Source organism: Gigantopelta aegis, chromosome 11 (assembly GCF_016097555.1).
Source record: "Gigantopelta aegis isolate Gae_Host chromosome 11, Gae_host_genome, whole genome shotgun sequence".
NCBI classification, from domain to species: domain Eukaryota; kingdom Metazoa; phylum Mollusca; class Gastropoda; order Neomphalida; family Peltospiridae; genus Gigantopelta; species Gigantopelta aegis.
The window spans coordinates 1,783,673-1,797,285 of NC_054709.1; the positions used below are offsets into that span (position 1 = coordinate 1,783,673).

At 35.1% G+C, this 13,613-nt stretch overlaps 1 protein-coding gene across 2 annotated transcripts in view; it reads left to right on the forward strand.

Moving 5' to 3' along the window:
- Positions 1-319: 319 nt before the first annotated feature.
- Positions 320-13,613, forward strand: part of LOC121385357 (NGFI-A-binding protein 1-like) — a 63,686-nt gene continuing 50,392 nt past the window's right edge. For both annotated transcript variants that reach the window (XM_041516004.1, XM_041516007.1), the window contains exon 1: positions 320-1,380. The gene's annotated coding sequence lies outside the window, so the exon portion shown is untranslated. The remainder of the gene's footprint in view (positions 1,381-13,613) is intronic.

The window sequence follows — 13,613 nt, forward strand, 5'->3', positions numbered from 1 at the left end:
CTCTCTCTCTCTCTCTCTCTCTCTCTCTCTCTCTCTCTCTCTCTCTCTCTCTCTCTCTCTCTCTCTCTCTCTCTCTCTCTCTCTCTATATATATATATATATATATATATCTATATATATACACACACACACACACACACACACATACACACATATGGTATATGCTGTCCTTTATGTGGGAAAGTGTAGTCCATATTATATGCTATAAACGATCCTGCTAAAAATGTAACAGGTTTCCTCTGAAGATTGGGAGTAAAAATTATCAAATGTTTGACATCCAGTGGTACCGATGATTAATAAATCAATATGTTCTAGTGGTGTCATTAAATAAAATAAACTTAGTCTTTCATGGTTGCAAATATTATTGTAATATAGCCTAGGCTTATAACTTTTTTTTTTTTTTTTAGTCTTATTTTTTTATTTTTTTTGTGTTTGTTTAAAGTTATAATACTGTAGGCATTATTAGGATTATATGCTGAAATATTGTCCCGATTAAATAAATTCACTGAAAGCCCGTTCATTAAAACGAAGTATTTAAAATGTAACTCGCCATGACCCAAGTGGTCGGTTTTGTGTCCCGCAGTATACTGCGTGTATCGTACGAACTCGTCAGCTGTTATGAAACTGTCGTTGTACGTACGCGGGATGGGCGACCCACAGCTCATGCACTGCCTGCTACGTTCACCCAGCCACCGATAAACAGGGAAAATCAATAGTCGGTCTTTATCCCCCGCGTGACAAATTATTTATAGGGCCGCTGTATGCAGCTACACTAATGAATGCCCGACCCTAACTGGCATGTTGGACTGTATCCAAGATCCACCGCCGGGCAGGCTAGGCTAGTCGAAATAAAAACCGTGATAGGGGGGACAGGGTTTCGGAATTAACGCCGTTACAGGCGATACCATATCATATCTTAATAATATTTGTGCCTGTGGGTAAGATATATGTTTTTGTTTGTTTGGGTTTTTTTCTTACCAATAGTGTGTTTGAAAATCAATAAAGATGAATGGTTAGTTTAAAATCGGTGTGGTGGTGACTTGAAAGGGGGACCGTTAAAATGGACTATAACCCCTCGGATTGCACACGCCGCTCCGCTTTGTTATTTGTACAGTAGAGGCACGAATAAACAGCCACGCCCTCCAGGGGGAAATACGTCACTGCCAGGTTTCGCTACCCACGTGAACCCGTGGAAAAATCGCATTCACGTGGGTCGGCTGCCCAATCAGGGAGGGACAGGCGTGCGTGACGCAGATAGACAGCGAGCCTTATTTGGAAATCTACCCACACGCCCCCCACCCAGCGCCATTCGCCAGGGACAAGAAAATTGTTCGGCTCTCATCGGGACCCACGAAATCTCGAGTTTTGTTTTATTTTTAGGTAAGTGAACGGAATGTGTGTACTGTTAGTGTTAGAATTTCACCCACAGTAGTAAATAGTAGGACTCAGTACCGTCTAGTATCGATGCGTGATGACTGTCGAGAAAGCCCCGGGGTCAGGCGCTTCGGAGTTGGTGTGTGTGTGTGGAACGTGAAGGCGACATTTTCTAAATGGCGGAGTGAAGCCACTCTGGGCTTGGTCAGACTAGCGGTCTCAAATAAAAGCCCATTATAACCGAACATTCTCTTTTTGCTTAGGGTTTATTCAATATCTGTTTATTGTATTCGAAAATGAAAGCATTTTTTCTTTCTTTTTTTTCTCTTTCTTTTTAAATCGTTGTACAAGTCGATATGGCAGGCTGGAAAATAGATGTTTCAGGGCGCCCTAACCCAGAATAGCAGAGACAAAAAAAGATAAAAAAGAGTAAAAGTATAATTGCCAGTTTTTTCCTCCTGAAGATTTGAATCTAATTCATGTTCGCGGTACATATTTTATTTCGTTGCAATGCAGCCATTTAAAAACGTCCATTCACATGAATTACCCGGAAGTGAACTGTGCCCTTGTTTACCCATTTATAATGATGTGTAACAAATCAGCTGATTTGCGGTTCCTTTGAAGTTTCCCAAATTTGCCTCAACATATTTTACGAAATGTTTTTTTTTTCTTTTTCTTTTGTTTTAACCCACCACCTCCGTTTGTACAAATGGCTTGAACATTTAATTAATGCTGATTTTATTACAGATACTTTTTTTTATTACATGAGTGTGTCTAATGTGTTTAATAAAAGCTTACAGAATTAATAAATATTTTAATGACAGCTGATTACAAACTGGAGTGAATGGGTGGGGTATCTCTGCCCAGTGGGGGAGGGGAGATTCAGAAACATACACAGTCTACAAGGGAGATAGAGTTTGCTAAATAACAGCACATATATATATATATATATATATATAGGTTTTTATTAAAATAAGACCTTTAGTCTTGTTAAATGATATTATAAAAATGAAGTTTGTTTATAACATTTGTTTAATTTATATACTTAACAGAATTCTGTTAATTGTATGTTTTATATTTCATGTAAAGTGCTCATGATTCCCAAATTTGCTTGAAGCTGGTCAAAACGAAACCAATCCGAAAGACACCCAATCAAAACATACATATATCCATTTTCAATCCAAATTTACCAACATGTTAAGCAGGGCTTCTAGATTTTTTATAAAATCCACTAGCCATGGGATCAGTGATTAATTTTTTTTACAAGCCATGATTAAAAATTCACTAGCCCTACTTTACTTCAAGTTGATATAATTTTACTAAAGAATAGTAAATATTGGATATGTCGCCTAAAAAGAGAGGTATAGCTTAAAAACACTTGGAGGGGTTGGGGTAGGCAAGATATTTATATTTACAAAATAGACAACTGCAACATTTGACTTTTCCTTTTTTTCAGTAGCCATTGGGCATAGCAATATTAATTATTTACTAGCCCAACATTGAATATCACTAGCCATGGGAGTGGGGCTACCATAATTTAGAAGCCCTGTGTTAAGCAAAACATACATGTACCCATACTACAAGCTATAAGATTTAATTTAGCCAAATAGCAAATTGGTCAGAACATCTATAAACGACAGATGTTTTTTTAATAGCTTTTTGGCAAATTAGTAATAACAGAAGAACATATTTTATTTATGGTTATATGGCGTTAGACATACAGTTAAGGACCACACATATATTGAGAGGGAAAACCCGCTGTCGCTACTTCATGGGCTATTCTTTTCGATTAGCAGCAAGGTATCTTCTATATGCACCATCCCACAGACAGGGTAGTACATACCACAACCGTTGATATACCAGTCATGGTGCACAAGAAATTTGGCCAATGGGCCCACTGACAGGGATCGATCCCAGACCAACTGCACATCAAGCAGGCACTTGTATTCAACTTTAATTGACATTTGACAAGCGATAGCTTATGTATGGATAATATGACAGATGTTTGTAAATTGTTTATTACAAACTCAGTCTTTATAGGCTTTTGCACTGTTTATAATTTGCTGACCCTTCAAACAGTTTTAACTGGAAATATGAATAAAACAGCCAGGGGTCTAATTCACAAAGCTTTCTTAGGCTCTGCTAGACAACAAAGTATCCTCTTGCGAGTATTTTAGCATTGCACTGTGAGATCGTAAAGTTGTGAGAGTTTAATGAATTAGTTCCCAGGTCATTTGGAAGGACTTTCCTTTGGCACTGTCCCTAACCCTAACTCTATTTATGATACGTAGTTATAATTTTAAAATATAAATTGAATATATACTAAACATGGTCATTCTTCAAGGCCATCTGAGGCTCACTCTGATCATTGTCAAGGGGACAGGACTTAGCCCAGTGGTAAATCTTTTGCTTGATGTACGGTGCATCCAGGATCGGTCCCCATCAATGGACCCATTGAGCTATTTCTCGCTTCAGCCAGTGTGCCGCGACTGGTACATCAAAGGCCGTTGTTTATGCTATCCTGTCTATGTGATGGTGTGTATAAAATATTCCTCGCTACTAATGGAAAACTGTAGTGTGTTTTTTTTCTCGAAGATTATAAGTAAAAATTACCAAATGTTTGACATCCAATAGGTGGTGATTAATAAATCAGTGCTCTAGTGGTGTCGTCGTTAAACAAAACTTTATTTATTTGGGGCTAGACAGGACTCGCCCTGCTTATAGCCAAATTAGCCAATTGTTAATTTTTATACAAAGTGGCTACAACATTTAGTCCTTAACTGTTTCAATCAGTATCAAGGAAAAACTCTACATATCTCAACATTAGCTAAAACTATATTTGTTCCAATGTGAACCTTAGCTAGCCATAAGTGCGATTAAAAAAAACAAAAAAAGTTGGCCAAATTATCTCTTAAACTTAAAATATTGCAAAAAATCCAGTTTATTTTCTTGCAAAATACAGGGTTTGAGACATCTCTGTCCTGGCTAGTGAATGTTTGGTCTGTGGTATTGGAAATTATCATCAGTATAATTTATTATAATACATAGGGCTCTAGCCAAAGCTTAGGGGCAGGACGTGGTACAGTGCGCGGTCAGTGTGGGACCGATCCCCATCGGTGGGCCCATTGGGCTATTTCTCCTTCCAGCCAGTGCAACACGACTGGTATATCAAAGGCTGTGGTATATACTACCCTGTCTGGGATGGTGCATATAAAAGATCCCTTGCTGCTAATCGAAAAGAGTAGCCCATGAAGTGGTGACAGCGGGTTTCCTCTATCTATATCTGTGTGGTCCGTAACCATATGTCTGACGCCATATAACCGTAAATAAAATGTGTTGAGTGCATCGTTAAATAAAACATTTCCTTCTTGTATTGTTTATATACATAATATGAAATATAAAACCTTTAGCTTACCGTTATACAGGTACACATAATCATGTTATAATTTTATTAGTGTTGTATATTGTAAGACGATGATTCAAGGCACCCCAACCTTGACATTGCCAGCGATCTGGGGGTAATAAAGGTTTAGAAGAAAAAAAGAACGAGCTTCTGAGAGAACTGGTGACTTTAACAAACATTTGTCAAACACTGCAAACTATCAGTTATTACAAGGCAGTATTTTGTCTACCGGTAATTGAAATAAAATGAGCAAACTTGTAAAAGATCACAGTTGGCGAGTGCCAGAGATAACCCTGATTTTTCCATATGATGTTTTTGGGGGTCACATGTGGGAACCAGTCCTGAAAATTGTGTGACAGTGATCATCTAGATCTCACTACACAGTTCACATATTCACTTCTAGGAATTGGAGAAGAATTAAAACAATTTGTATGTTTAATGGTAATCCTTCTGGCTATATTTTGCCCATTTTATTTTGTAATATTATGCATTGTATTTTTCGGACATTGGTGTATAACGGAAGAGATAGCCGGAGTGAATCGGTGAAACTGACATCCAACGGACAATGAATAATAAATTAGTGTGCTCTAGTGATGTTGTTAAACAAAACATACTTTCTTGACATCCAACGGACGATGATTAATAAATCAGTGCTCTAGTGGTGTCATTAAAACAAACTGACATCCAACGGACAATGATTAATAAATCAATGTGCTCTAGTGGTGTCGTTAAACAAAACAAACATTTAACTGTATAATGTTAGTGTGACATACAGAACGTATTATACATTGTTAACCACATGATATTTTATGCATCGTACACAGTTAATGTCAATTGATGTTGACAAATATATCAATCACAGATGATGGTGAAAAAAGAAAAAAACCTCCACCAAAACGGCAACAGGAAAAGGAAGATTGAAAAAAATATCTCAGATGAGGAAATTTAATAAGCTTCGGTGGGAATAAGAAGACTATTTTTTTTTTTGACATTCGTTTTAATGACTCCCCATCTAAAAATTTCTCTTAATCAGCAGCTATTGGGTTTCATTATATGCAGCCATCTCTTACCAACCCCTCTGTGAAAAAACAGTTGAGGGGAGCGATTACAATAAGTTGTTCAAACCTGTGTGCCTGCACTTGAATGGGCATGGTCGTAGAAATGGGTTGAAAATTCCAAACCCCCACCCCCAAAACTTAACTAGCAGTGTTTTTTGTCCTACTTTTTGTGGTTATTTAAAGGGATTACACAGTTTTGGGCGATTGTAAAGATAATATTGAACATCCACCTCACCCCACCCACCCCCCCCTCCCCCTCCCAGTACTTAACTAGCAGTGTTTTTTATTTTCCTTTTTGTTGTTCCTATGAAGATGTCGACCCACTCTCCACCCCCAATTCTTAACTAGATGTGTTTATTTTCCTTTTTCAAGTTTTTTTTCAAAGGGGTTATCTTGATTTCTCATTGATTGTGAAGATAATGTTGACCACCATTCCCTCACCCACCCACCCCCCAATTCTTACCTGGCAGTATTTTTTATTCTCCCATTTGTTGTTAAATAAAAATGACAATATCCTGAGTTTTCGATGATTGTTAAGACAAAGTCGACCAACAGAGACTTTTTAACGACTGTAATTACATATAAAATATATTTTTCTAAATAATACAGGGCTAGCTATAGGTGAGTAATTTTTTTTGTGCCAAATTATCTGATAAATAAAAAAAAATCATAGGAATCCAGTTATTTTCTGACAAAATATCAATTGTTACCAAAAAAATATTTTGCCAAATTAATTTAAAATTTGCGAATTGTTTTTGAAATTCACAATTGGTGAGTGCCAGAGCCAGCCCAGTGACATATTATTGGTTTTATATTAATCATGTTTCTGATTGGCCAAGTGTCAGCTGTAAAAATTGTTTTACCTAATTATACATATAATATATATTATATTTCGTACATGTAGAGAGTTTTGGGGATATACCACTTCCACATTCAGTTTGTGCTACTTACAAAGATTAGGATGATTAGAAACACATTGAATATATATACAGACACTGGTATGTGTAAAGAAAACAATATAGTTAATATAAAATATTAGTCTTTATAACATTTTATTAGTCGAAGCAGGGCCGTACCCTGATCAAATCCGGGGGGGGGGGGGGGACACTTCTTTTTATAAACAAATGAAACACTATACAAATTAAACTCTTGTATGCTATTTTTTGGAGTGAAAAAAAGGTGAGATTCTCAGGGGGCAAGTACTCCCCACCCCCCACCCACCCACCCTCGGAGGCTATATGTCAATCCCTTGCTGCATTAGGACAAAGGTAGTGTGTTTCCTCTGATGACTATACAAAGAAAAAAGAAGTGTTTTATTTAACGACGCACTCAACACATGTTATTTACGGTTATATGGCGTCAGACATATGGTTAAGAACCACACAGATTTTGAGAGGAAACCCGCTGTCGCCATTACATGGGCTACTCTTCCGATTAGCAGCAAGGGATCTTTTATTTGCGCTTCCCACAGGCAGGATAGCACAAACCATGGCCTTTGTTGAACCAGTTATGGATCTGATGACTATATGTGACAGAATTAACAAATGTTTGACATCCAATAGCTGATGATTTATTAATCAAGGTGCTCTAGTGGTGTCATAAAACAACTTTATAAACTTTACTGCCTGAGTTCTGGTAATACCAGGCAAAACATCCTAATAATTGAGAAAAGTTTGATTAATGAGGCACACGACACCACTAGAGCACATTGATTTATTATTCTTCGGCTATTGGATGTCATACATTTGGTAATTTCAACATTAAAGGCATACTGTTATGGATTTAAGCACCTTATTTCTCTAAAAATGGATAATAATTTTTTAAAAATTAATTGTTTGAAACCAAATCTAGCTATCGCATCACCTAACTGAACCATGATGGAGTGAAATCCATGTCATCCCTCTTGGCAATTTTATTTTTTGAATTATGGACCATTGCCATAATTCAACTATTTTTACAAAATGTCATTAATAAATGGAGTATGGTGGTTATGAAGATGGTTGAATAAAGTACATTTAGGGACAAATCAAATTATTTTTGTTACGGTAATACTTTGTTAGACCATTAAATATGTCAGTGATCTGTGACAGTATGCCTTTAAGGTCTTAGAGAGGCTGTTTATAGCTGGGGTTGGAGGTGGGGTGGGAGATGGGGTGGGGTGGGAGGTGGTCTAGATCGTGGTGCCCACATCAGTAATGTATACAGGGCTAGCTCTGGGTGAGCAAAACATTTTGCCAAATTGTCTGTTATTGTATTAAACTTTAAAAATTGCGAAATTCAACGAGATGTCAATTATTACATGAAATTATTTCGCCAAATTAAAATAAAATTCACATTTGGCGAATTTGGCGAGTGTCAGAGCTAGACCTGGTATACCAAAATTGTTGCCCTCAAGACAAATTCAGTATTAAAAAATAAATATATAAAATTCACTTTGGGCAGGGATGGGGTAGGTTTGACCCAATGCCACTCCCTTTTAATGCTTAAACACTTGTTTGTTTTTTGTAAAGTAGAAATATTTAAGAGTGATTTTAAGTGGGTTTGTTTTGAGGGGGTGGGGGTGATGCATGCTGTTGGCGTCATTTTTTTTTTTTTTTCATGAGTGATTGTATTTTTACCCTTAGTTTAATTATATTATGTACAAAAAAAAATTTGCTTTAAAAATACTGATATTTCATTTCCATAATATAAATAAAAGTAAGAACAAGGTGTCGTTTCTTTTTCCAAAGTAGTATGTCTCGAGACAAAATATTCTATCGCACCGTACGCCGCGCTATTAAATATTGTTTTGGTGAATGTACACCCATACATAAGCTAACATTATAATATAAATTTACACAGGAGCTTTGTGAGCCCCAACTTGAGATCCCCGACACAGAACAAAAGATTTTGTTATCCGAACTTCAAAGACAACATGTTTTCACTTTGACAAAAAACATAAATCTTAAATCATTTTTATTTTGTTTTGAAAAAAAAACCCTCCCCAAAAATTTGTCTTCTGTTTTCAATATTTGTATTTGGTGTCCTGTGAGAGCCAGATGAAATATAAATATTGGCTTCCCCATAAGACATAACGTCTGGAAAAAAAAAATCATTGGACAAAATCGCAAAATAATCATTGCGAAGAATTGCTATAAAATTTTACTGTCACCATAAAAGAAGGGGAGGTCTGGAAGTGACCGCGAATTCCTGGAGTATGGCATGCTCGGGACTTCACAAGACAAACACCGAGTATGGGAAAGTAAACAGTTATAGAAAAGAAAACAAAAATCTTCGCACTCCACTCTAAGCGGCTTGGTTCAGCCTCTTTGTCGTTTGGCAAGATCGGCAGGGTTTTTTTTTAATTTTTAAAAAAAAAATTCTTTTTTTTCTTTACAAACATGAATATTAGCAAAGAGAAACAAAAATTATCATAAGAAATTGAATTGATTAAATTTTTGTGTGAATATTTAAAGATGTGTTATCTTAGATGTAATATAAACATTAAATAAAACTTTCCTTTCTTAGATAGCAATATAACCGTTAAATAAAACTATCCTTTCTTAGATAGCAATATTACTATTAAATAAAACTATCCTTCCTAAGGTAGCAATATAACTGTTAAATAAAACTATCTTTCCTAAGGTAGCAATATTACTGTTAAATAAAACTATCCTTCCTTAGATAGCAATATAACTGTTAAATAAAACTTTCCTTCCTTAGATAGCAATATAACTGTTAAATAAAACTATCTTTCCTAAGGTAGCAATATAACTGTTAAATAAAACTATCTTTCCTAAGTTAGCAATATAACTGTTAAATAAAACTATCTTTCCTAAGGTAGCAATATAACTGTTAAATAAAACTTTCCTTCCTAAGGTAGCAATATAACTGTTAAATAAAACTATCTTTCCTAAGGTAGCAATATTACTGTTAAATAAAACTATCCTTCCTTAGATAGCAATATAACTGTTAAATAAAACTTTCCTTCCTTATATAGCAATATTACTGTTAAATAAAACTTTCCTTCCTAAGGTAGCAATATAACTGTTAAATAAAACTATCTTTCCTAAGGTAGCAATATTACTGTTAAATAAAACTTTCCTTCCTAAGTTAGCAATATTACTGTTAAATAAAACTTTCCTTCCTAAGGTAGCAATATAACTGTTAAATAAAACTTTCCTTCCTAAGGTAGCAATATTACTGTTAAATAAAACTATCCTTCCTAAGGTAGCAATATAACTGTTAAATAAAACTATCCTTCCTAAGGTAACAATATTACTGTTAAATAAAACTATCCTTCCTAAGGTAGCAATATAACTGTTAAATAAAACTATCCTTCCTAAGGTAGCAATATTATTGTTAAATAAAACTATCCTTCCTTAGATATCAATATAACTGTTAAATAAAACTATCCTCCTAAGGTAGCAATATAACTGTTAAATAAAACTATCCTCCTAAGGTTGCAATATAACTGTTAAATAAAACTATCCTCCTGAGGTAGCAATATAACTGTTAAATAAAACTATCCTCCTAAGGTAGCAATATAACAGTTAAATAAAACTATCCTTCCTTAGATACCAGTATAGCAGTTAAATAAAACTATCCTTCCTTAGATGTGGCGGGATGTAGCTCAGTGGTACAGCGTTCACTTGATGCACGATCATTCTGAGATCGATCCCCATCGGTGGGCCCATTGGGTTATTTCTCGTTCCAGCCAGTGCTCCACAACTGGTGTAACAAAGGCTGTGGTATGTACTATCCTGTCTGTGAAATAGTGCATATAAAAGATTCCTTGTTGCAAATCGAAAAGAGTAGCCCACGAAGTGGCGACAGCAGGTTTCCTCTCATTATCTGCGTGGTCCTTAACTATATGGCCAACACCATATAACCGTAAATAAAATGTGTTGAGTGCATCATTAAATAAAGCATTTCCATTCCTTCCTTAGCAATATGACCATTAAATATAACTATCCTTCCTCGGATGCTGTTGTTCGCTGTTGTAATATTTGTGATTATATATTCTTTTAGTACAGATAAGTTTATTTGCAAAGGAAAAAAGAATGATCATAAGAAATTGAACTGATTAAATTTTTGTGTGAATATTTAAAGATCCATTATTTTAGATGCAAAAACTATTTCGCTATTTTAATATTTGTGATTAATCACACATGGTTATTATCTTTTTAATAGACATTGACTTTATTGGTAAGGAAAAACATTTCACAAAAACTTAATCGAATAAAATTTTTGTGTGTGAATATTTAAAGATGCAATATAACCATAATTAAAATTGTGTTGAATTGTCATTAAATAAAACTTCCCTTCCTTAGATGCAAATACTGTATTTGGCCATTTTAATATTTGTGATTAATAACTATAAATTAATTAACCACATCATTGTTTTATTTCTAAAATTTGACTTTATACCCACCGGCCTCGGTGGCGTCGTGGCAGGCCATCGGTCTACAGGCTGGTAGGTACTGGGTTCGGATCCCAGTCGAGGCATGGGATTTTTAATCGAGATACCGACTCCAAAAACCCTGAGTGAGTGCTCCGCAAGGCTCAATGGGTAGGTGTAAACCACTTGCACCGACCAGTGATCCATAACTGGTTCAACAAAGGCCATGGTTTGTGCTATCCTGCCTGTGGGAAGCGAAAATAAAAGATCCCTTGCTGCCTGTCGTTAAAAAGAGTAGCCTATGTGGCGACAGCGGGTTTCCTCTAAAAACAGTGTCAGAATGACCATATGTTTGACGTCCAATAGCCGATGATAAGATTAAAAATCAATGTGCTCTAGTGGCGTCGTTAAATAAAACAAACTTTACTTTACTTTTTTTGACTTTATACCCATGGTTTTGACTGAATTTTAGCATTGTTTTACAATTTTTTTGGGGGAATTTCTAGTTTCACTTCAAAAACATGTTATTGTTAATAAAGATGAGTTTATAGGCAAAGATCAAAAAGAATAATTAAAAAAAAGTTAATTTAAAGACGCAGACCCTAGTTTCAGTCCGTGAAAATGGACACTAAGTTTATTTTTAATGTACAAACCTGCAACACACATTTGGATACGGTTATAACGGAGAGAAGCAAACGTCTGTGATCTTCAGTCATGGAAATATCATCTTAAAATAACTGGAGCTTGTCTCGATAACCAAAACGTCTCGGACAAATGTCCGATTTTAGAATTATGGTTGAACATGAATTTTGGGGTATTGCTACATAACGAGAACCATTATAGTTGTACAAAATTTAATATTCTAAATAATAAAATGTAAGTACTTCTAATTTAAATTATCAAAATGGCTTTAATAGTGAAAAATACACATATTGTTTAAAATAACACATATTGTTTAAAATACACATATTGTTTAAAAAATAGGGCCTGTCCCTTTAATAAAAGAAATTGTATTTGCAGTTTTTTAAAGGCATAATGTTTTACATTTTAAAACAAATATCATAATGTTAAGAAATAATTTTGGCAGGAAGAAGTTAGTTGTTTTTGTTTAACAACACCACTAGAGCACATTGGTTTATTAATTATCAGCTATTGCATGGATGTCAAACATTTAGTAATTTGTGACGTGGTAGTTTTAGAGGAAACTCGCTACATTTTTCTGTTAGCAGCAAGAGATCTTTTATAGGCACCATCCCACAAACAAGATAGCACATACCACAGCCTTTGCTATACCAGTCATAGTGTACTGGAGGGATTGAGAAATAGCCCAGATGGGCTTGATTAATTGTGCATTAGGCAAACACTTAAAATGTACCACTGGAAGAAAGAAAGAAAGAAATGTTTTATTTAACGATGCACTCAACACATTTTATTTACTGTTATATGGTGTTAGACATATGGTTAAGGACCACACAGATTTTGAGAGGAAACCCGCTGTCGCCACTTCATGGGCTACTCTTTTCGATTAGCAGCAAGGGATCTTTTATTTGCACTTCCCACAGGCAGGATAGCACAAACCATGGCCTTTGTTGAACCAGTTATGGATCACTGGTCGGTGCAAGTCGTTTACACCTACCCATTGAGCCTTGCGGAGCACTCACTCAGCGTTTGGAGTCGGTATCTGGATTAAAAATCCCATGCCTCGACTGGGATCCGAACCCAGTGCCTACGAGGCCGGTCCACTGGAAGGAGTCAGAATGATGCAACGATACAAGGCCCCTTTAAATCTGTTCATCACATCAATTAAGTAAATAAATAATTATACTTAACAATGAAAAAGTGCATATAAATAAATAAATGTTAAACTCAAATCAAATCTAATTACAATTTTTAACTTGTACTCTTTCGCTTGAATCCTAGTGGTTTTTGTCTGTGAATAATAAAATAAAAAATTGATGCGGATAAATAATTTATGGAATTGTTTTTGAAAAAATTATATTGTAAAGAGCAGAATTCAGAGGTTTTACAAATCTAATCACATTTGTAATTTGTAAAATAGTTTTTACTAATCCAATGTGTTTTGTGTGCTTAAATCTGTTCCAGAGAAAAGCAGTAATTTTCAAATGTGTAACATATATAAGATAACCTTGTTTAAAAAAAATTAATCGCTACATGCTAATGTATTCCATATAGGATTTGTAATCTGTGCTATTTTCTTAGCGACAAAAGCTTAAATTAGATTATGTTTTAATAAGCACAACATGGCAAATGCTGGAATGAAAATAAATTTGGTTAATTTTTGATTACCTGCAAATGAAATAATTAAGTTTTATTTTAAAAAATAACTGTTACCGTATTTGACCGGAAATAAGCCCAGGGGGCCAAGACAACTCATTGT